Source organism: Pan troglodytes, chromosome 7 (assembly GCF_028858775.2).
Source record: "Pan troglodytes isolate AG18354 chromosome 7, NHGRI_mPanTro3-v2.0_pri, whole genome shotgun sequence".
In the NCBI taxonomy this organism is placed as follows: Eukaryota; Metazoa; Chordata; class Mammalia; order Primates; family Hominidae; genus Pan; species Pan troglodytes.
Genome location: NC_072405.2, coordinates 49,088,088 through 49,110,613, shown reverse-complemented (window position 1 = coordinate 49,110,613; position 22,526 = coordinate 49,088,088). Strand labels below are relative to the sequence as shown.

Genomic DNA, 22,526 nt, shown 5'->3' with positions numbered 1-22,526 from the left:
GGGGAAGATCATGAGGTCAGGAGATCGAGACTATCCTGGCTAACATGGTGAAACCCCATCTCTACTAAAAATACAAAAAATTAGCTGGGTGTGGTGGCGGGCGCCTGTAGTCCCAGCTACTCGGGAGGCTGAGGCAGGAGAATGGCATGAACCTGGGAGGCAGAGCTTGCAGTGAGCCAAGATTGCACCACTGCACTCCGGCCTGGTCGACAGAGCGAGACTCCGTCTAAAAACAAAACAAAACAAAACACATACACACACATATACACACACCTACACATACACACACATAAACACACAAACATACCTCCACACATAAACACACACATACGCATGTGTTTATACACACACATACACACACACCCCAACACACACTCACACATACACACATACACATACACATATACACACATACATATACATAAACACACATACACCCCAACCCCCACACATACACAAATAAACACACACAGATACACACACACCCCACACACAAACACATATACACACAAACACACAAACACCCACATGCACACAAATGCACACATAAACACACACACACATACACCCACATAAAGACATAAACACCCACACCCTGACATACACACATACACACACACAGTTAAACACACCCACACACATACACACATCAACACCCACATACACACATACATAAAAGCACACACATACACACATAAACACACAAACACACCCCCACACATAAACACAGACACATAAACACACACATACACACAATTATATGCACACGTAAATACACCCACCCCAACACACCCACACACACGCATACACACATACACATATACACACATGCATACACCCCTGACAATCCCCACACATATGCACATACATACACACACACGTAAACACACCTACATGCATATGCACAAATGCACACATAAACACATACACAGACATACACACATACCCATACACACATAAACATACACATAGACACACACACATATACACACATACACACACATGCCCCAGACACTCCCACACACATACACACACATACACACATATATGCACTCCCACATACAGATACACACATAAACACCAAAACACACTCACACACATACACACACAAATGCACACATAAACACATGCACATACACACCAATACACACATACACAATATACACACATACACATAAACACACATACACCCCCAGACCCCCACACACAAATACACACATAAGCACACACTATACACACACTTTCACACACACACACACAAACACCTCTACACACCCACACACGTACACACACACAAACACACACATAAACACACACATACACATATACACACCTAAAGACCCACACCTGCACACACATACACACATAAATACACATCCACAGATACACACCAATACTCACATAAATGCACACACATACACACACATACACAAACGCACACATACACACATACACACCCGCCCACACACACACACACATATATTCGGATATACACACACACATGGAAAGTCCATAATGTTATGCATGGGTTTTTGTAAACTATGACTTTAAGTGAAATGGTGTATAATGGAACCAATTTTTTTTCCTCTTCAATGTTATACTGAAATTACATTGAATGAAATGATGTTACTTGAGGACCTGCTAGACCTGGTTTCACTTAAAGGTTCAGTTTCCAAGAACCTATGGATGATGTTAAGTAAGGACTTTCTCTCTCCATATATATATATATATATATATATATATATATATATGAACATATGAAAACATATATATTCGCTATATGTTCTCTATGTATTAAAATATATATTTAGAATATATACATATATATTAATAAAGGAATTCATAAACACACACACAGCCAAAGGAAGAAGGTACTGAGTAGACCTAAGAGAGCGGAAAGAACTCTTGCTGGGCAGATCCCATCAAGCCAGCCATACATGCACCAGCCCAGTTGCTTGTCCCTTCCTGTGAATCCTAATAACCCTTGTGTTGCTGTGCCACATGTCTCATGAAATCAGTGGTTAGGCATCCTCGTCCCTCCCAAGAGGACTGCAAGCTTCCTGAGGGCAAGTGGGAGCCATGTGCTGAGTGTTTTTGTGCATTCTTGCCATACCTCCCGTGCTCCCCCCTGTAGAGCTTTGCTCCTGGCTGTCATTTACTGACACTGACAGGGGATGCACAGGCTGGGGGCTGAAGGTGGGGGAGACTGGAGGAGGAGAGGGGTGGGACAATTTTGATGAAGGCCTAGGTTTCTGCACCAGAAGAAGGGATGACGTATTAATACATTGAGCATTGGTCTGTACTTGAGACCCCAATGTCAAGATATGGGTTATGGGTGATAGTTTTATAGTTATGGCAAAGGCATTTCTTCAAGCCAGTGGGAAAGTTTTCAAACATCTCTGAATCTTGATGAATATCAGTACTGGTGAAAGAGCCCTTTTAGCCCACCTGGGAATGGCAGAATCTAGTATTGTTCACTCATCATGGTAGCAGCAGGCATATTGGACCTACAGAGACATGCCAAAACATATATATTTTTTCTGTTTCTGCTGTTCTGATTGACTTCCAACAGAACTTTGGCCTTGGCTAGCTTCTATTTAATCCAGGGGAATAGCTGGAAGGGCATTTTCTATCTTCTGTAAGTCAGGTTGGAGATCAGGTGTAAGTGTTCTGTGGGTAGTGATAAAAAGGTGAAAATTAAGATTCTTAAAATGTGCTGATTAAAGTTTCATGACTTTCCAGAGCTACTAATGCCTTTGTTGCCTTTTCTCCCATAGACTCTCATACCTTCTTCTTGTTACCTTTGCTTTTTCTTTTTTCTAATAGCCCGAAGTAAGCATGCGGGCTAAATGACTTCCTTCTGATGCGTGAGAGTTGTGGGTTTTAGATCAGGCTGTGTGACTGTAGCCTGTCAGCACCACCCAGCACTGCCCCAACTGGACTGGACTTGAGTACTGTCAGGGCCTGCTAGGCCCACACCTACCCTGGGTAATGCAGGTGAAGTGTTCAAGGAGATGCAAGTGCTAACTGGGTAAAGACTAGGAAAAGTCTTTATGGCAGGATGCCTGGGAGGATGCCTTCTTTGCACTACACATTGAGAATCACTGTTTCAGTATTTTTGAATGTCTTGGCATCATGAGTGCTTAATTTCTCCCAGATGATGTTAGTACAGTTATTGGTACATTTGTCCAGGGTAATATCTTCGTAATATCCTAGGACTTACTACACAGATAATACTTCTGATATGATAAATACAATTATTCCATATGGAAGATCTTTTTGGATGATTGGTGTGTGGTGGCTTATCCCTGATTTCCTGTTAATGTACAACTTCTGTTTCCTTGTCCATTTTATTGAAGATTCTTAATCTTCTGTAAGATTTCTAACTACTTTTATATTTTCCTTTTGTTTTATTCCAGCAGGGCCAGCATGGGCATCTTACATTTTATCAGTCATTATTAGTCAAAATAGTTCACTGGAACACAAAGTGAATTGCTGGTAAGAGGCTATAATGAAGTAGACAATAGGCTGAAGAGCACACCCAACTCAGGGCAACATGCACACGGCTAAGAGCAGTTGTTAGATGATGTGCTTCATGCTCACTGATTAAGGGGACATGGGTAGGGTATGCTCTGTAGCCTGAGTTCTCATTTGCAGACAGCAGTTGATGTCACTTAGTGGATTTTAGGAGTCAGACCATATCCCATTGGCTAGCACTCAGTCACATAGCCCACCTACCTGCAGGAGAAGTTGGAAAATGCAATTTAAATGTGTGGGTAAAAGGAAATGGATTTAACAAACACATAGCACCATCTCTATCATGGTCTACCCTTCTGGCCACCAACTATCCATCTCATTCTTTCCCTAACATGGAACACACACATCCCCTCTTAACAGGAGTGACCTCAAGTTCTTCCCAATCACTGTGTTCAGCTCACATTTCAGGATCTCCAGGAGTGGGCCTCCCTGTTGAGTGGGAATGTGGCTCCCCTTGGTCCAGTGACCTATGAGCAAAAGAGAAATATTACCACTTTCCCCTACACTTTTCAATGGTGACGATAACAGTGACATTTCTCACCCAGAAAAAAGAAGAATGAAGACAAAGAGAAATCGCTGGTCCACAGCAAACCTAGTATCCTGCAGGGCAACACTGTGACTTTTCCCTTTCCATAAAGTGGGGCAAGTTCCCAGAATAGAATCTGATCTTCCTCTGCAGGATAGACTTTTCTTTTTCATTATCCCAATGACCCCTGGCACTGATCCCTGGAGTTCTTTCCTGTCCATTATTCTCCTGGCCACATCAGAAATGGATCTTGGGTCTTCTCTCCTCCTAGGGACTGCCAGCATTCATAGTCTACTTCCTTCCTGAGACTGATTTAAGGCTTGCAGAATATTAAAAGTGTTTCTAATTTAGTGTCATAATGTCTTTAGTAATATTATTCTTTTAATAATGTAAAAAGGCTTCTGATTTATTTTTTAGAAAGTTCCATGTATCAGTAACAAAATAATTCTCTCCTAGATACAATTTCAAGACTGCTTGTTTATTTTAATGCTTCCTTACCCCTGTGAGGAAGCATTGTCTTTCTTTTTTCCAATTTAATGGTGGGTGTCTTGAGATTATCTAAAAAAAAGCAAGTGGAAAGGCTATGCCCTTCATTTGATTTTTGCCAAAGGCCTGAGTCACATGCTCAACTGAGAAGTTTCCCTGGGTCTCCAACACTCAATGTGTTTAAAAATGCCGTCTCTCATGGTTGGATGTCTAGAAGCAATTGGCAAATGGTCTTTCCAATTCTCTATGTCCCAAATTTATGGATTGTCTCTCTTTCATATGACTTCTATCTGCTAATGGGTCAGTTGCATTCTGACTTTTTTTTCTTGAAAATCTTGACCAAACACTAATATAGACAATTAGTAATGAATATAGTAACAAAATAACATATATCAAAGTATTCTTCATCCTCTTCCAATTTTTCTAGAACTCTATCCATGTCCTAGAAGTCCTAGAATAGAACCCTCTGGTTTTCCTACAACTGTAAGCTCCGTAGGCAGATAGTGTGCCTTCCAGAGTATTGTAGGCAAGTTTTGCCAGTATTTTGCTACCATATAACCTAGATCTACAATATCCTAACCATCCCCATTTACTACCCACCTGCCAAGCCAATGTCATATTTTTAGGGTTTGTTTGTTTGTTTGTTTCAGGATAACCCCAATATCTACGTTAGACAAGGTAGGCTAATTCTGGCAACAAACACTTTCCGCATCTTAGAAATAAAAAAAAAAAATTCTTTCTTCCTTACATTATAGTCATTATAGGTTAGTGGAGGGGGATTTTGGGCCACAAAATTATTTAGAACTCGGGCTGGCAGAGGCTTCTGACATTGCCCTGAGTATCAAAATCCAACTGGTATCTGGGGAACTGATGGGGATTGTGGGTGACTGCACAGGACATTTTAGAGGACAGCCCTGGAATTGGCAATATCATATCTCCCAGGTTCCATGGACCAGAACTCAATCGCATGTTTTCTTCTTACTGTAGAGAGGCTGGGGCATGTCACTTTGCCGGGTGCCCAGGAGGAAAATGAAACTGGTTTGGTGAACACATAGTATTGTCTCTGTGCACTGTGTATGTGTGATGCTGGAGGAAATGTGATTAGGACCTGCATTGGGGATGCTGGGGTGAAAAAGAAAGAGAAGGAGAGGAAAGACTGTGATTCCCAAAGGGAGTGGTTTTGGCAAATGAATGAAACAACTGTTGAAACCAAGTGTTTGGGAGCTGCCGTGAAGCTGATGCCCATTTTATTACAGTGCCGGGGAGGAAATGGAAGCAAACAACATACAGTTTGTCTAAAAGGCAAAAGAATAACAAGCTATTGACTTAGACTTTTCTCTTCATTTCCCCTGACTTAGTTGATCAAGCGCAAGAGGTTTTCTAGTTGGAACTTGGAGCCTGTGTGCCAAGTGGCATGTCTGACCTATAGCATTTCTCTTGTGCCCACTTTTTGGGGCCAGCTGTCTCCTAGGTCCTGAGCTCTGTGCCTCACTGCTAAATAGCCCGAACCATCCCACCTTCTGCGTGGAGATGGAAGGACAGGACTCTCCTGGGGGTCTCCTCAGCTGTGCCCTGTGGTTGAGGACACTGCCTGTGGTATCCCAGGGTCTTATTTAGATGGATGTTTGAGAGAAATTTTCCTTTGCTCTCCTCTACAAGAAAAGCCATTCCTCTTTTGAGTGGCAGCTCAATGTAGACCCTTGACTCAGTTTTTTGATTTGCTTTTGACACCAAATTCATGGCCACATCCAGCAACCAAACAGGATGCTGTGTACACATTTCTTGTGCTTGACTTACCTCTGATTGTTATTTTATTTCCCCTGTTTTATTTTATTTTATTTTTATTTTTGGATGGAGTCTTGCTCTGTTGCCCACACTGGAGTGCATTGGCATGATCTCAGCTCACTGCAACCTCCACCTCCTGGATTCAAGAGATTCTCCTGCATCAGCCACTCGAGTGGCTGGGATTACAGGCACACACCACCACACCCGGCTAATTTTTGTATTTTTAATAGAGATGGGGTTTCACCATGTTGGCCAGGCTGGTTTTGAACTCCTGACCTCAAGTGATCTGCCTGCCTTGGCCTCCCAAAGTGCTGGGATTACAGGCGTGAGCTGCCGAGCCTGGCCCCTCCTGTTTTATTTTAAATATGTATCACTCATTTATTTTATATGATGGTATTAGATGTAGATATATTTTGGTATTTGTTCTTGAAGTCTTTGAGCAAAATGGTTGAGTATAAATATGCGAATATTTGTTATTTTAACATTTTATTCATTCATTTTTTTGAAGAGGCAGCAAATTCACAATTCAAAAACTATGAAAAGTATAGTATGTGAAAAGTCTCCCACCTATTCCTAGTTCTTAGCTACCTAATTCTCAGATGAAACCACTTTCCAATTTTCTTTGAAATATTCTATGCATATAGATGCAACTTAATTTTTCCTTTTATATATTTTTCAGAAATGGTAACATGCTATAATCTTAGTTTCATTTGTCTTAATTGTGGCATAGATTTTCATTTTATGATTGTATCATAACTTGTAAAGCACTTATTGAATTGCCTGATAACTCCTTGGTAGCCTTGATAAAACTCTGGTAGAAAAAGACTTTCTCCTTGTGAATACTTGTGTAGTGATGCACATATCAGTTGCTTTCCAGATCTCGACCTGTAATGATTGGTTATTGACTGTGACAATTTTTCTTTCAGCTTTTCTATTCCCAGTATTCACTTGAAAACATATGCATTCCTGACCCCCAAGTAATTCAGCCATCTGGGCTTGTTTATTGTTTCAAAAAGATATTAACAGGACGGGGAATCCCCAAAGCAGGTGGGCTTGAGTGTGGAGCAAAACCATGTGTCTTTGCCTAAATCTCTTCTGATACTTGGAGGTGTTGAGAACAGCCTGCTCTTGTTTGCTGTGATTTGAGAATTTAATTAGTTTCCTCCGGCTTCTATACTAAGATGATTTAATTTTGAGTGGAACTTTTCTAACTTCAAATGCTATCACTTTCTCAGAGGATCCTACGAATGCGTAACTGCACCTGTTCAGGAGGTGCTCAGGCCATCTTCACATCTCTGCTCCCGTGACTCCTCTCCACCCCGTCCCCAGCCCCCTGCTCCCCGACCTCTGGGATCACCTTTGCTGTCACTATTCCAATTGCAGGAAAGGCTCTTAGAGTCCTTTTAAAGTTTTTAAGTTTTATTAAGAAAATAGGAAAAAGAGAACAAAACTGTTTTCTATCTCTGCCAAATATTCCTCTTCTGAGCCTCTCTACAGGCCTGGCTATGCCATTCCCCAACTTTGTTCTGATTTAGGAAATTTCCCTGCCTTCTGGTACAAGAAATCCTTCCCATTGATGTTTTTCATTAATTCCATGGAGCTATCAACTTGTCAGTACGTCTTCTGGAAATTTAGCTTCTTCAGGCTTGGCCCTAGATAATACCTTTTGTCTGACTCACTGGGTCTCTGGCCCTAAAGCCAGCTCCGGTGTATAACCTTACGGCGAGCCCTTTGGCAAGCCGTCACTTGCTTTAAAGACTCAAAGCCACATCTTCCTTTCCCACTTCATGGAAAGGTTCATGCTTCCTTTGGATTCATCTACTGAATTTTCCTTCTTCTACCCCTGGAGTGAATTCACTCTTAGTTTATCCTTAGAGCAGGCAGAGCAGGTCTTAGCTATGAAAACAGCTTTTGCTGTACCCAGGGTCAGAAAGCCTATGTTGTAGGAACAGTCTTAGCTAAATCACTTTACCCTTCCTGATTTTAATTTCTTCTTCTGTAACACGAGGTTGGGGATCTTCTTTGTTTTTAACCCTTTTCTCATACCCATCCCCTCCCTATGCCCTCATGGGCAACTAATTCATGAGGTTTGATATGACTTTTATTTATATATGTTCTTTAAAGTATGCATGGCTTTGTGGGCATGGATTTTTTTTACATAATTTTTAAATTTTAGAATAGTTTTAGATTTACAAGAAGGTTATAAAGTATGGAATATTTTTGTGTACCCAGACATACTTTGTTCCCCCTATTGTTAACATCTTACATTGCTGTGGTACATTTGTCACAGCTAATGAACCAGTATTAATACATTATTACTATTATATAACATATATATATTTTTTATTTTTTAAATTAAATTAAATTAAATTAAATTAAATTTAATTTAATTTAATTTAATTTTATTTTTGAGATGGAGTTTTGCTCTTGTCGCCCAGGCTGGAGTGCAGTGGCACAATCTCGGCTCACTGCAACCTTCACCTCCCAGGTTCCAAGTGATTCTCCTGCCTCAGCCTCCTGAGTAGCCAGGATTACAGGCACCTGCCACCACACCCAGCTAATTTTTTGTATTTTTAATAGAGACAGGGTTTCACTATGTTGGCCAGGCTGGTCTCAAACTCCTGACCTCAGGTGATCCGCCCGCCTCGGCCTCCCAAAGTGCTGGGATTACAGGCATGAGCCACTGCACCTGACCTATATCCTATATTTTAAAGTGTCAAGTCCAATCTTTGTTCATATTTCCTTAGTTTCTCTGTCGTGTCTTTTTCTGTCCCAGGGTCCCACCCAGGATTCCATGTTATATTTTGCATCACGTCTCCGTAGGCTGCTCTAGACTATAACAGTTTCTCAGGTTTTCCTCGTTTTGGATGACCTTGACAATTTTGAAGATTACTGCTCAAGTATTTGGCAGGATGGCCCTCAGCCGAGATACGTTTGATGTTTCTCTTATAATGAGATTGGAGTTATGTGTCCTTGGAGAATAAGACCACAGAGGTTAAAGTGTCCTTCTCATCATGTCACATCAAGAGTACGTGCTATCGACATGACTTATCAATGTTGGTGTTGACCTTGATCACCTGGCTGAGGGAGTGACTGTCAGGTTTCTCCACTTCAAAGTCACTCCAGTCCTTCTCTTTCCATTGTGTACTCTTTGGGAGGATATCATCAGGCACAGTGTATGTAGGCATGTATTTTTATTTTATTTTGTTTTTAGAGATGGAGTCTCACTCTGTCACCCAGGCTGGAATGCAGTGGTGCAATCTCAGCTCACTGCAACCTCTGCCGTCCAAATTCAAGCAATTCTCCTGCCTCAGCCTCCTGAGTAGCTGGGATTACAGGTGCGCACCGCCACGCCTGGCTAATTTTTGTATTTTTAGTAGAGACGGGATTTCATCATGTTGACCAGGCTGGTCTCGAACTCCTGACCTCAGGTGATCTGCCCAGCTCAGCCTCCCGAAGTGCTGGGATTACAGGCATGAGCCACTGTGCCTGGTCCGGCATGTATTTTTAACATGTTATTATATGACATTGGGGTGTGAATCTCATTCTTATCTTGCTATTCATTTGGCAGTATGTTTCCAAAAGCCATCCATGTTCCTGCATTTACATGTAATCTATGGCTTCTAACTGCTGTCTAATACTCCATAATGAGCATCTATTACCTTTTAACTTTCCCATTCCTTCAGGGATGGGTAGTTAGTTTGCCTCCAATGCCTTACTAACACAAGCAATGCTGTGACAAACATCTTAACAGATTCCCTAAGGAACCTTGGGGGTTTTCTCTGAGACCGTGTGGAGACAAAAGTGACTCCACCTTAGATGCAAATCCACCACGTTGGCTTCCGATTACCCCAGTCTTGTGAATGCCTCCTGATTGCTATTTTATCTCCTGTGCGTAGTGCTGTCAACCTTGATGTTATGGCACACATTACAGGCTGTGACATTTGCCTGTTCCGGAGGATGCCTTTAATTGTCTTGCACAGATCATGTATCCCCTTTCCCTATGGAAATATACCCAGCCCTGGGTCTGGGGGTCACAGTTGTGAAGATCCACCCGTCTTACAACCACCCAAGACCATGCTTCTGTCTGTAAGTTCCTCCAGTAAAACACACTTTACCTCCAAACTGAATTTGTCTCCCCTGTTCTTTTTTGGCTCCTTCAGCATTTGGGGGCCACTTAGTACATTCAACCCTTTCATGGAACAGATGAATATACAGCCACCATAAGGTATATTATTACTGAATTGGACTCAGCCTTGCTCTACTCTCCAACCAATTGTACATGAGGGTTCCCAGATCTCTACATATCTGCCAATCATTGGCTTTATTCAGCTTTCACGTTTTTTCCTAATCTAGTCAATATTTGATATATATTATTGTTAATTTAAATTGTATTTCCTTAATTATTATAAAGCTTGAACAACTTTTAAACATACTTTTTAAATGATTTCATTTTTAAATGATTTCTGTTCGTATCGTTTGCCCATTTTTTTATTGGTGTACTTGTATTCTTTTTATTTCCTCCTATATTCCTTGTTGAATTTATACATTGTGACTATCTTCTCCCATTCTGTCATCTTCCTGTTATATCTGTTCATGGTGCCCTTTGTTAGTTTTAAGCTTTTCCATTTTATGTGATCAATTTAGTAAACATTTTGCTCTACAGTTTGTTTAAGAAGCCCTTTCCACTATTAGATAAAAAATATTAAGTATACTATAATTAATCTGACACTTCCATTTTTCATATTCATATTTTTAACTCTGTTTGGAGCTTACCTTTAAATATTGCATAAGGTAGAAATCCATTTTGATTTTCTTCCATATGGGGAGCCAGTTTTCCTACCACCATTTACAATTCGTTCTTTCCCTGTAATTTGGGGTATCACTTTGCTGTGTGTTAATTCCCACATGTGCATGAGTCTGAATCAGATCCTTTTCTTCTGCTTTATGAATTTAATTTTCTTGATCTTGGTCAGTCTTTACTGTATTTAGTTACTGTGCTTTAATATCTGAGAGGGACAAATCACGTATCTATCTTCTTTTATTGTAGAGTTGACTTAGCTATTTGTTTAGTGTATGCTTTTGAATCCATGTGAATACTTGAAGAAGTCCGCAAATCCATTGGAAATCTTGATTGGAATTTCTTCAAGTTTAAGAATTAATTTAAAGACAATGAATATATACATACACACACATGCATATATATTATATACATACATATATACACATATATATGTATGTGTGTGCATGTTTGTGCATGTGTGTGTATATATATATTTTGTTTGTTTGTTTTAAGACGGAGTTTAGCTCTTGTCACACAGGCTGGAGTGCAGTGGTGTGATCTTGGCTCACTGCAACCTCTGCCTCCTGGTTCAAGTGATTCTTGTGCCTTAGCCTCCCAAGTAGCTGGAATTACAGGTGCCCGCCACCACGCTCAGCTAATTTTTGTATTTTTAGTAGAGATGGGGTTTCACCATGTTGGTCAGGCTGGTCTTGAACTCCTGACTTCAAATGATCTGCCCACCTCAGCCTCTCAAGGTGCTAGGATTACAGGTGTGATCCACTGCACCCAGCAACAATATTTTTATAGTATCAAGTCATCTTATCTTAAAGCAGGGGTATCTATCTATCTATTCAATTTTAAACCAATTTCTATATTAAAATTTCAGAGAAAGGTAACTTAATAAACATATAAACCATGAGAACACACAAAATTGTTGTGTGATTTGATTCTTAAAACTATGTTTTTTCTTTCCATTATTTTGTCAAGGTTTAATCATTAGTCTTTTAACTAAATTGTAATCATGTTGAGAACAAAAGCCATGCCTTTAATTTCTTTTCTTTTTTTATAAATAATATCAAGAAGTATTTGAGATTCTGAGGATACATGTACAGGTTTGTTACATGAGTATATTCCCATACCCCAGGTAGTGAGCATAGAACCCAATAGGTAGGTTTTCAACCCATGACCCTCTCCCTCCCTTCTCCAGTAGTCAGCAGTGTCTGTTGTTCCCATCTTTATGTCCATGTGTACTCAGTGTTTAGCTCCCACTTATAAGTGAGAACATGAAGTATTTGGTTTTCTGTTCCGGCATTAATTAATTTAAGATTATGGCCTTCAGCAACATTCATGTTTCTGCAAAGGACATAATTTTTTCTTTTTTGTGGCTTTCCATGCTGTGTATGTACCACACTTCCTTTATCCAATGCACCGTTGATGGGTACTTAGGTTGATTCCATGTCTTTGCTTTTGTAAATAGTGCTGCAGTGAACATACTAGTGTATGTGTCTTTTTGACAGAATAATCGACCCAGCAGTCCTAGTACTGGGTATATACCCAAAGGAAAGTAAATCATTCTACCAAATGCCTTTAATTACTTTTTATCCTTTCTGTGTCTCAACATAGAAAGAGTTCGGGAATAGTTTTTTTTTTTTTTTTAAATAGTTGGCATCCAGGATAAGCATCTTACCAGAGGCGAGTTTTTAAAATTAGTTGGCATCCAGGATAGTTGGCATCTTATTGGAGATTTTCTCTGACATCCTCTTTTTCCTTCTTCACATTTCTTTTTTTTTTCTTCCTCTTCACTGATTTGCCTGCTCTTTCCCTCTCTTTCTTGTTGCCTCCCCTGAGTGAAGATGTCTAATGTGACCATGTAACGGGAGCTCACACCTACCTCCATTTATTGAGTGAAGCTCAGCACTTTTTTCTTTTTTGCAGTGTGGTGCAGTTCCTCTGGGAATGAGCAATGTAACTTAAAACTAGCTGTGTCAATAAGTCAAGGTGAGTTTTCAGCTTTATACTACTGCATTGCCAACCGTTAGAAAGATGTTAACATTTATTGCCAAGCTGTCTCTTAAATATCCTGTAATAAAAAGCCAAAATATGCTTTTTTTTCCCCAATTTCACCCTTAAGCTGCATTTTCATTACCACATTTTCTTTGCAAAGTGCTGTAACATTCTTTATTGAAACCTTTATTGTTTCAGGTGTTCTCATAGTAGTCTCCTTTGATCTAAAGAAAAAAAATTATTTTCTTAAATGAAGGGAAAGGAAAGTATTATAGTGTATCCTTTTTATTTTGCTAGTGACCTGTTTAACCTCTGCCTTGTGGGCTGTTATTGCCTCGTGTCTGCTTTTCAATCTATATAATTATGATGATCCAGAGACATAATTTGACCTGTACCCTATCAAAATCCATATAATAATAAGCTATATGATAATGCATTTTTCCTACTTTAAAAAGTGTTTCAATCTGATTGTGTCACTGTGCACAGAATGAATCAAGTCAGTTTTCTTTGACACTATGTGCACTGGGAAGGCAAGACCATGTTTGAAGAAATAATTATAAAAATCAAATGCTGAATTTGCTGAAGGCACTGAAAAAGCACAGTATGCCTTGCCTCTAGTATTTTAAGAACCTAAATGTCTTTGGAATTCTTTGGCATTGCTGAGATAATTGATATTGGTGATGCCAATTATGGACTAATCAATTTTCTAATCCTGTTGAGGAGGAAACAAAGTTTTGAAATTAATGATGTCACTGTGTCTCTATGGCATTTAGAATTTTTCATGAAATGTTTTCTCAGTAAAGGAATAAGAGATAATATTTACTATATTAGCACCTGAAAGACCAAAATGTGTTTGCTCAGAAAAGCAATCCTGTAGCTAAAATGTGAATGTGGCAGAGAGGTACATACTCTGTTTCATAAAAATAAAGAGCCATGCCGACTTGTAAGATCCAGGGTTATTTCTTTCATCTTTGAGGACTTGGAACACTTAGATCATCCGTAGCCACTTAGACTTGACTCCAGAATTCAAGAGGGACTTTTGTTTTGTTTTGTTTGAGACAGAGTCTCGCTCTGTCACCCAGGCTGGAGTACAGTGGCACAATCTCAGCTCACTGCAACCTCCGCCTCCTGGTGTTCTTAGAGATTCTCCTGCCTCAGCCTCCTGAGTATCTGGGACTACAGGCGTCCACCACCATGCCCGGCTAATTTTTGTATTTTTAGCAGAGACGAGGTTTCGCCATGTTGACCAAGCTGGTTTTGAACTCCTGACCTCAGGTGATCCACCCTGCCTTAGCCTCCCAAAGTGCTGAGATAACAGGCATAAGCCACTGCGCCTGGCTGACTTTTTTTTTTGTTGTTTTTGTCCTCACCCCACTACCTCCCCCTGCCCAAGAGAGTTTTATCTTGCTCTCTGGGCATATTCACTCTGGGAAACTGCAAGTTCCTTCTGCTTGTTTTTCTGACAGTGGTACACAGAAAGATACACTGGTTAATGTTCTTATATTTAGGTCAGCCAAATAGCATAAGATCCTAAAGGTGGGTGACTTGCAGCTATTTCTGAGCGTTTTCTTCTAAGTTTGGAGCCTGGTGATAAACAACTGTGATGTGTGCCTGCATTTATTATCCCAACATATTTTTGAACATCTACACTGTGTAAATGTACCATAATAGCTTCTATTTTCTCCTCTATGGGGATTCTAGATTTTAAAAAAACACATCAAAAATCTTGCACTCATTTTGGGTAGGGAATTAAGACAGAAGCAGAAATGACATCCATACAAATGAGAAGGGTGTATGTAGCATTACAGATGCATAAATATGTGCCGTCCATCACAGAGATTTAGGATGACTTGGTGAGAAAGAAAATACAACTTGACTTATTCTCTATTCAATGAAATGTGAAAATAATATAAAGAACTGCCTGTGTTTTTTAGTAGAGTAGCTCTGTATACATAATATATTTAATAATTAAAAAGGAATTGTGGTTGTTTCGTATACAGAGCAAAGCTCTGTTTATGGCAGCACTTGTCTGAGAATGAAGGCTGCCCAAAGCCAAACTTTAGGAAGCATTGCTTTTCTGTATTTGGACATTTTTCATATGTGTGATCATGAGGAGCTGCACATCCATGTCATTAAGAAATAAAGTCATTGCTAATGGCCTGAATTAAAAAGAAAGAAAGAGAGAAAGAACCAAAGGAAAACTCTGATGTGATGCTTAGTGTTTGCTTCCATAGAGGTTTAGACGTTTGAAACTCCAAGTGCCCCAGTGAGTATTCACACACTGTGGATCGAACTGCCCGCATGCAAAAAGTTGTGAATGCTGTTTCTCAAACTGGGTATAACTTTGACATTCTACAAATTCTTTTTGACCTTTACCGTTTTGGTTTTTAAATAATTCTTAATGCATGTATTTTACCAGGTATAAAGATGAAATGTTCCCCTTTTTCGTGATAAGAATTAAGATATATTTTTTCTAGAATAAGGTGAGATTATTGTTATTTTTTCTCAGACAAGGTTCATCAGATCTTTGAGAATTTTGTTCTTGTGAAAACTTTTTTTTTTATTATTATACTTTAAGTTTTAGGGTACATGTGCATAATGTGCAGGTTAGTTACATATGTATACATGTGCCATGCTGGTGCACTGCACCCACTAACTCCTCATCTCGCATTAGGTATATCTCCCAATGCCATCCCTCCCCCCTCCCTCCACCCCACAACAGTCCCCAGAGTGTGATGTTCCCCTTCCTGTGTCCATGTGATCTCATTGTTCACTTCCCACCTATGAGTGAGAATATGCGGTGTTTGGTTTTTTGTTCTTGCGATAGTTTACTGAGAATGATGATTTCCAATTTCATCCATGTCCCTACAAAGGACATGAACTCATCATTTTTTATGGCTGCATAGTATTCCATGGTGTATATGTGCCACATTTTCTTAATCCAGTCTATCATTGTTGGACATTTGGGTTGGTTCCAAGTCTTTGCTATTGTGAATAATGCCGCAATAAACATATGTGTGCATGTGTCTTTATAGCAGCATGATTTATAATCCTTTGGGTATATACCCAGTAATGGGATGGCTGGGTCAAATGGTATTTCCATTTCTAGATCCCTGAGGAATCACCACACTGACTTCCACAATGGTTGAACTAGTTTACAGTCCCACCAACAGTGTAAAAGTGTTCCTATTTCTCCACATCCTCTCCAGCACCTGTTGTTTCCTGACTTTTTAATGATTGCCATTCTAACTGGTGTGAGATGGTATCTCATTGTGGTTTTGATTTGCATTTCTCTGATGGCCAGTGATGGTGAGCATTTTTTCATGTGTTTTTTGGCTGCATAAATGTCTTCTTTTGAGAAATGTCTGTTCATGTCCTTCACCCACTTTTTGATGGGGTTGTTTGTGTTTTTCTTGTAAATTTGTTTGAGTTCATTGTGGATTCTGGATATTAGCCCTTTGTCAGATGAGTAGGTTGCGAAAATTTTCTCCCATTTTGTAGGTTGCCTGTTCACTCTGATGGTAGTTTGTTTTGCTGTGCAGAAGCTCTAGAATTTTTTTTTTTTTTGCTTACACTTGAGAAATATTGGTTTAAATGATATTATATCTGAGCCTACTACTCAGTTACTCCTTTTTGGTCTTAATATTTTATTTTATTATTATTATTTTTTTAAGACAGAGTCTCACTCTGTCACCCAGGCTGGAGTGCAATGGCCTGATCTTGGCTCACTGTAACCTCTACCTCCCGGGTTCAAGCAATTCTCCTGCCTCAGCCTCCCAAGTAGCTGAGATTATAGGTATGCGCCACCACACCCAGCTAATTTTGTATTTTTAGCAGAGAGACAGGGTTTCTCCATGTTGGTCAGGCTGGTCTCAAACTCCCGACTCAGGTGATCTGCCCACCTTGGCCTCCCAAAGTGCTAGGATTACAGGAGTAAGCCACCGCTCCTGGCCTGGTCTTAATATTTTAAAATTGCTTTTGTGCCAATAATCTCCAAAGTCAGTCAACCAACAATTAAGATTATGAAGATGATCATTAGATAGATAGATTGACTGATTTATCCATTTCCCAGATATGTTGTGGTTGTGTTTTCAAAATGGACTTCCTTTTTTTTAGGACAGTTTTAGTTCACAGCAACATTGACTGAAAGGTATAAAGATTTCTCATGTATCCCCTGCCCCACACATGCACAGCCTCCCCTATTATCAACATCACCCACCATAGAGGTGCATTGTTAAAAGTAATGAACCTACATTGACTTACATCATTATCACTCAGAGTCCATAGTTTACCTCAGGGTTCACTTTTGGTGTTACATATTCTATGGGTTTGGACAAATGTATAATGATTTGTGTCTAGGATTATAGTATCATACAGAGTAACTGTATTTCCCTAAGAATCCATTGTGTTCTGTCTGTTCATCCCTTGCTCCCCACTAATTCCTGGCAACCACTGATCTTTTTACTGTGTCCTTAGTTTTGCCTTTTCTAGAATGTCATATAGTTGGAATCATACATTATGCAGCCTTTTCAGATTAGCTTCTGAAATGTAGTAAATGCAAGCTGCATTTAAGTTTCCTTCATGTCTTTTCATGGGTTGATAGTTCATTTCTTTTTAGTGATGAATAATAGTCCATTGTTTGGATGTCCCACAGCTTATAACTTCATCTACTGAAGGGCCTCTTGGTTGCTTCCAAGTTTTGGCAATTATGAATAAAGTTGCTATAAATATTCGTGTGCAGGCTTTTTTTGTGGGCATGAGTTTTTCACTCCTTTGGGTATATACCAACGAGTGTGATTTCTGGATTATATGGAAAGAGTATGGTTAGTTTTGTAAGAAACTGCCAAATTGTCTTCCAAAGTGGCTGTACCATTTTACATCTCCACCAGCAATGATGAGAGCTCCTGATGCTCCACATCCAATACTACTGTCAGTGTTCTGGATTTTGGCCATTGTAATACGTAGTGGTATCTCATTGTTATTTTAATTTGCAGTTCCCTGATGACGTCTGATATGGAGCATCTTTTCATATGCTTATTTGCCAGCTGTGTACCTTCTTTGGTGAGGTGTCTCTTAAGGTCTTTGGCCCATTTTTTAGTGGGGTTGTGTTCTTGTTGAGTTTTAAGAGTTCTTTGCATATTTTGGATAACAGTCCTTTATCTTTTGGGTAGGGAATTAAGACAAAAGTAGAAATATTTTGCAAATATTTTATCTCAATCTTTGGCTGCCTTTTCATTTTCTCAACAATGTTTTTCACAGAATAGAAATTTTTAATTTTATTAAAGCCCAACTTGTCAATTTTTTCTTTTATAGATCATGCCTACGGTGTTGCAACTAAAAAATTATCACTGGTCCCAAGGTCATCTAGATATTTTCCTGTATTATCTTCTAGAAATTCCATAGTTGTATATTTTAAATTTAGGTCTGTGGCTCATTTTGTGTTCCTTTTTGTGGAGAATATAAGGTCTATGTCTAGATTCATTTTTGTTTTGTATGTGGATGTCCAGTTGTTCTAGCACCATTTGTTGAGCATACTCTTTTCTTCATTGTGTTACCTTTGCTCATTTATCAAAGATCAATTGACTCTATTTATGTGGGTCTATTTCTGGGCTTTCGATTTTGTTCCATTGATCAATTTGTCTATTCTTTTACCAATACCAAACTGTCTTTATTACTGTAGATTTATAGCAAATCTTGAAGTCAGATAGTGTCAGTCCTCTGACTGTTCTTCTTTTTCAATATTAAGTTGGCTATTTTGGTTTTTTGCCTCTCCATCTAAACTGTAGAATCAATTTCTAAATTGATTCAAAGTTATCCACAAAATAACTTTTTCAGATTTTGATTGGGATTGAATTGAATCTATAGAATAAATTGGGAAGAACTGATGCCTTGACAATCTTGAGTCTTTCTATCCATGAACATGGAATATCTCTCTACTTATTTAGTTCATCTTTGATTTTATTCGTCAAAATTGTACAGTTTTTCTTATATAGATCTTATACATAGTTATATTTATAAATAAGTTTTTGTGTGCTAACATTCATAGTATTGTATTTTGATTTCAAATTTCACTTGCTGTTGGTTATAGAAAAATAATAGACTTTTATGTACTAGCCTTGCGTTCTGTGACTTTGCTATAATCACCTATGAATTCTAGGGGCCATTTTATTGATTCTTTGAGATCTTTTATAAAAACAATCATGTCATTTGTGAAGAAGGATAGTTTTATTTCTTTCTTCCCAAAAGGTATACCTTTTATTTCCTTTTCTTTCCTTATTGCATTAGCTAGGACTTTCAGTATGATGCTGAAAAGCAGTGGTGAGAGGAGACATTCTTGTCTTTTTCTGATCTTAGCAAGAAAGATTTGAATTCCTCACTGTCATGTATGACATTAGCTGAAGGTTTCTTGTAGATGTTCTTTATAATATTGAGAAAATGTTTCTCTATTCCTATTTTACTGAAAGTTCATAACATGAATGGGTGTTGGATTTTGTCAAATGTTTTTTCTGCATCTTTTAATAGATCATGCGATTTTTTTTTCTCTTTATCCTGTTGATGCAACGGATTACATTACTTGATTTTTAAATGTTGAACCAGTCTAGCATACCTCAAATCTCACTTGGTTGTGGTGTATCATTTATTTTGTACGTTGTTGGATTAATTTGCTAATATTTTGTTGGAAAATTTTGCATCTATGTTCATAGGAGATATTGGTCTGTAGTTTTCTTTTTCTTATAATACTGTTTTCTGATTTTGGTACTAGAGTAATGCTGGCCTCATAGAATGAGTTAAAAAGCAGCTTATGGAATTATTGAAATTGTTATTATTATTTTTTTAAGACGGAGTTTTGCTCTTGTTGCCCAGGCTGGAGTTCAATGGTGCGATCTCAGCCCACTGCCACCTCTGCCTCCTGGATTCAAGTGATTCTCCTGCCTCAGCCTCCTGAGTAGCTGGGATTACAGGTGTGCACCACCTCACCCAGTTAATTTTTTGTATTTTTTAGTAAAGACAGGGTTTCACCATGTTGGCCATGCTTGACTCGAACTCCTGACCTCAGATGATCTGCCTGCCTCGGTCTCCCAGAGTGCTGGGATTACAGGCGTGAGCCACCGCACCCCACCGAATATATATATTTTTAAGAAAGTATCATCAGAAAGACACCATAGAGAATTGGTATAATTTTTCCTAAAATATTTGGTAGAAGTCATTAGTGAACCCATTTAGGTCTGGTGCTTTCTGTTTTGGAAGGCCATTATTAATTCAATTTCTCTAATATATATAGGCCTATTAACATTATTTCTTCTTGTGTGACTTTTGTCAGATTGTGTCTTTTAAGAAATTGGTCCCATTTCATCTAGGTTATTAAATTTTTGGACATAGAATTTTTCATGGCATTTTTAAATTATTGCCTTAATGTTCATGAGACCTGTAGTAATGTTCCCTTTTTAATTTCTGATATTAGTAATTTGTGTCATCTCTTTTTTGTTCTTAGCTTTGCTTGAGGCTTATTGATTTCATGTTTTCAAAGAATGGGCATTTGGTTGTGATAATTTTCTCTATAATTTTCTGTTTCTAATTTTGTTTATTTTCATCTGCTTGCTTTGAACTTAATTTTTTTCTTCTCTTTGTAGTTTTCTGAGTTAAAACCTTATGTGATTGATTTTAATTTTTTCCTCTTTTCTAATGTATGCATTCAATGCCATGAATTTTGCTTTAAACACTGCTTTACTGCATCTCACAAATTTTAAGTTGTGTTTTTATTCTCATTTGGTTCAAAATATCTTAAAGTGTTTCTTGAGATTTTTTTTGACCCATGTGTTATTCAGAAGTGTATTGTTTAATCTCCAAGTATTTTGGGATTTTTAAACTATCTTTCTGTTATTGATTTCCAGGTTAATTCCACTGTGGTTTGAGAACTGATAGTGATTTCTATTATTTCTATTATGATTTTTATTATTTTAAATTTGTTAAGGGGTGTTTTAAAGCCAGAATGTGGCTTATTTTGATGCATGTTCTAAATAAGTTTGAGAATGTGTATTCTGCTGTTGTTGGATGAGATAGTCTATAGATATCCATTATATTCCGTTGATTAATGGTGTTGTGTTTATGTTCTTATTAGTTTCTGCCTTTTGGCTTTGTCCATTTTGGATAGAGATGTGGTAAAGTGCCCAAGCATAGTAAGAGCTTCGTTTATTTCTCCTTGAAGTTCTATCAGTTTTTACCTCATGTGTTTTGACGCCTTGTTATTAGGTCTATACACTTTAAGGATTGTTATGTCTTCTTGGAGAATTAGCCCTTTATCATTACATAATTCCTCTTTTTATCCTTGATAACTTTTCTTGGGCGTGTGGTCCATCGTTGACTCCAATGCTGTCATGCAGCAAATGACTGTAGTTAGATTAATATCTAATATATTTGTTACTGTTTTCTATCTGTTGCTCTTGCTTTTTGTTTCTGTTTTTATTTTGCACTGGTTTCTATTGAGCATTTTATATGATTCCATTTTCTCTCCTTTATTAACATATTAGTTATTCTTATTTTTTACTCTTTTTATTGCCTGGACTACAGTTCATAATATTCACTTACAACTAATCCAAGTCTACTTTCAAATAGCAGTATACCCCTTCATGGTTGGTGTATCTCATAATATCAAAATGGTCCTAATCCCTTTCTCCTTTCCCTTGTTTTATTGCTTTCATTCATTTCACTTATACATACTTATACAATTGAATACATTGTTGCTATTATTATTTTGAACAAATTGTTATCTGTTAGATCAATTAGAAAAAAAATTCTTTTATTTTACCCTCATCCATGCTCTTCCTGACTTTATGCAGATCTGAATTTCTGACCTTCTTTATTTTCCTTTACATTTTTAAAATTGTTTTAAATTTTTAAAATATCTGCCTTTATTTTGTGCATTCAAATGGAAAACCCTTCAGAGAGCCCTCAGAGCCCTCAGGATAAAACTCCAATGTAAAGAGGCACAAATCTTTAAATTTGGAATAAAGAAAAAACCTTAGTCTTTCTTGTCTGTCTTTGCTTTTGTCTGTCTCTGTCTACACATATCAGAACGGAAAGGGAAAGAGAGAGAGAGACAGACAGACAGGAACAGAAATATTTTTAAACTATCTAAACATCATTGATATCTAAATATAGTTTTGGATATATATCTGTCTCTCTCTCTCTCTGTCTCTATCTATCTATCTATCTATCTATCTATCTATCTATCTATCTATCCATCCATCCACCCATCTATCCTTCTCTCTGTCTCTCTCTCTCTCTATTCATCCATCCATCCATCCATCCATCCAGCCAGCCAGCCAGCCAGCCATCTATCCTTCTATCTATTTATCAAGATGGAAATGGACACACAGACAGACACAGCAAGAGAGAAGCTAGGCA

General features: G+C 38.3%; 1 protein-coding gene across 6 annotated transcripts in view; it reads left to right on the top strand.

The window, feature by feature from the left end:
* ZMAT4 (zinc finger matrin-type 4) overlaps positions 1-22,526 on the top strand; it is a 380,296-nt gene that overhangs the window by 81,231 nt on the left and 276,539 nt on the right. The window contains exon 2 of one of the 6 annotated variants that reach the window (XM_063817047.1): positions 13,053-13,115. The exons of the other annotated variants lie outside the window; for them this stretch is intronic. The gene's annotated coding sequence lies outside the window, so the exon portion shown is untranslated. The remainder of the gene's footprint in view (positions 1-13,052; positions 13,116-22,526) is intronic. 6 annotated transcript variants of the gene reach the window in all.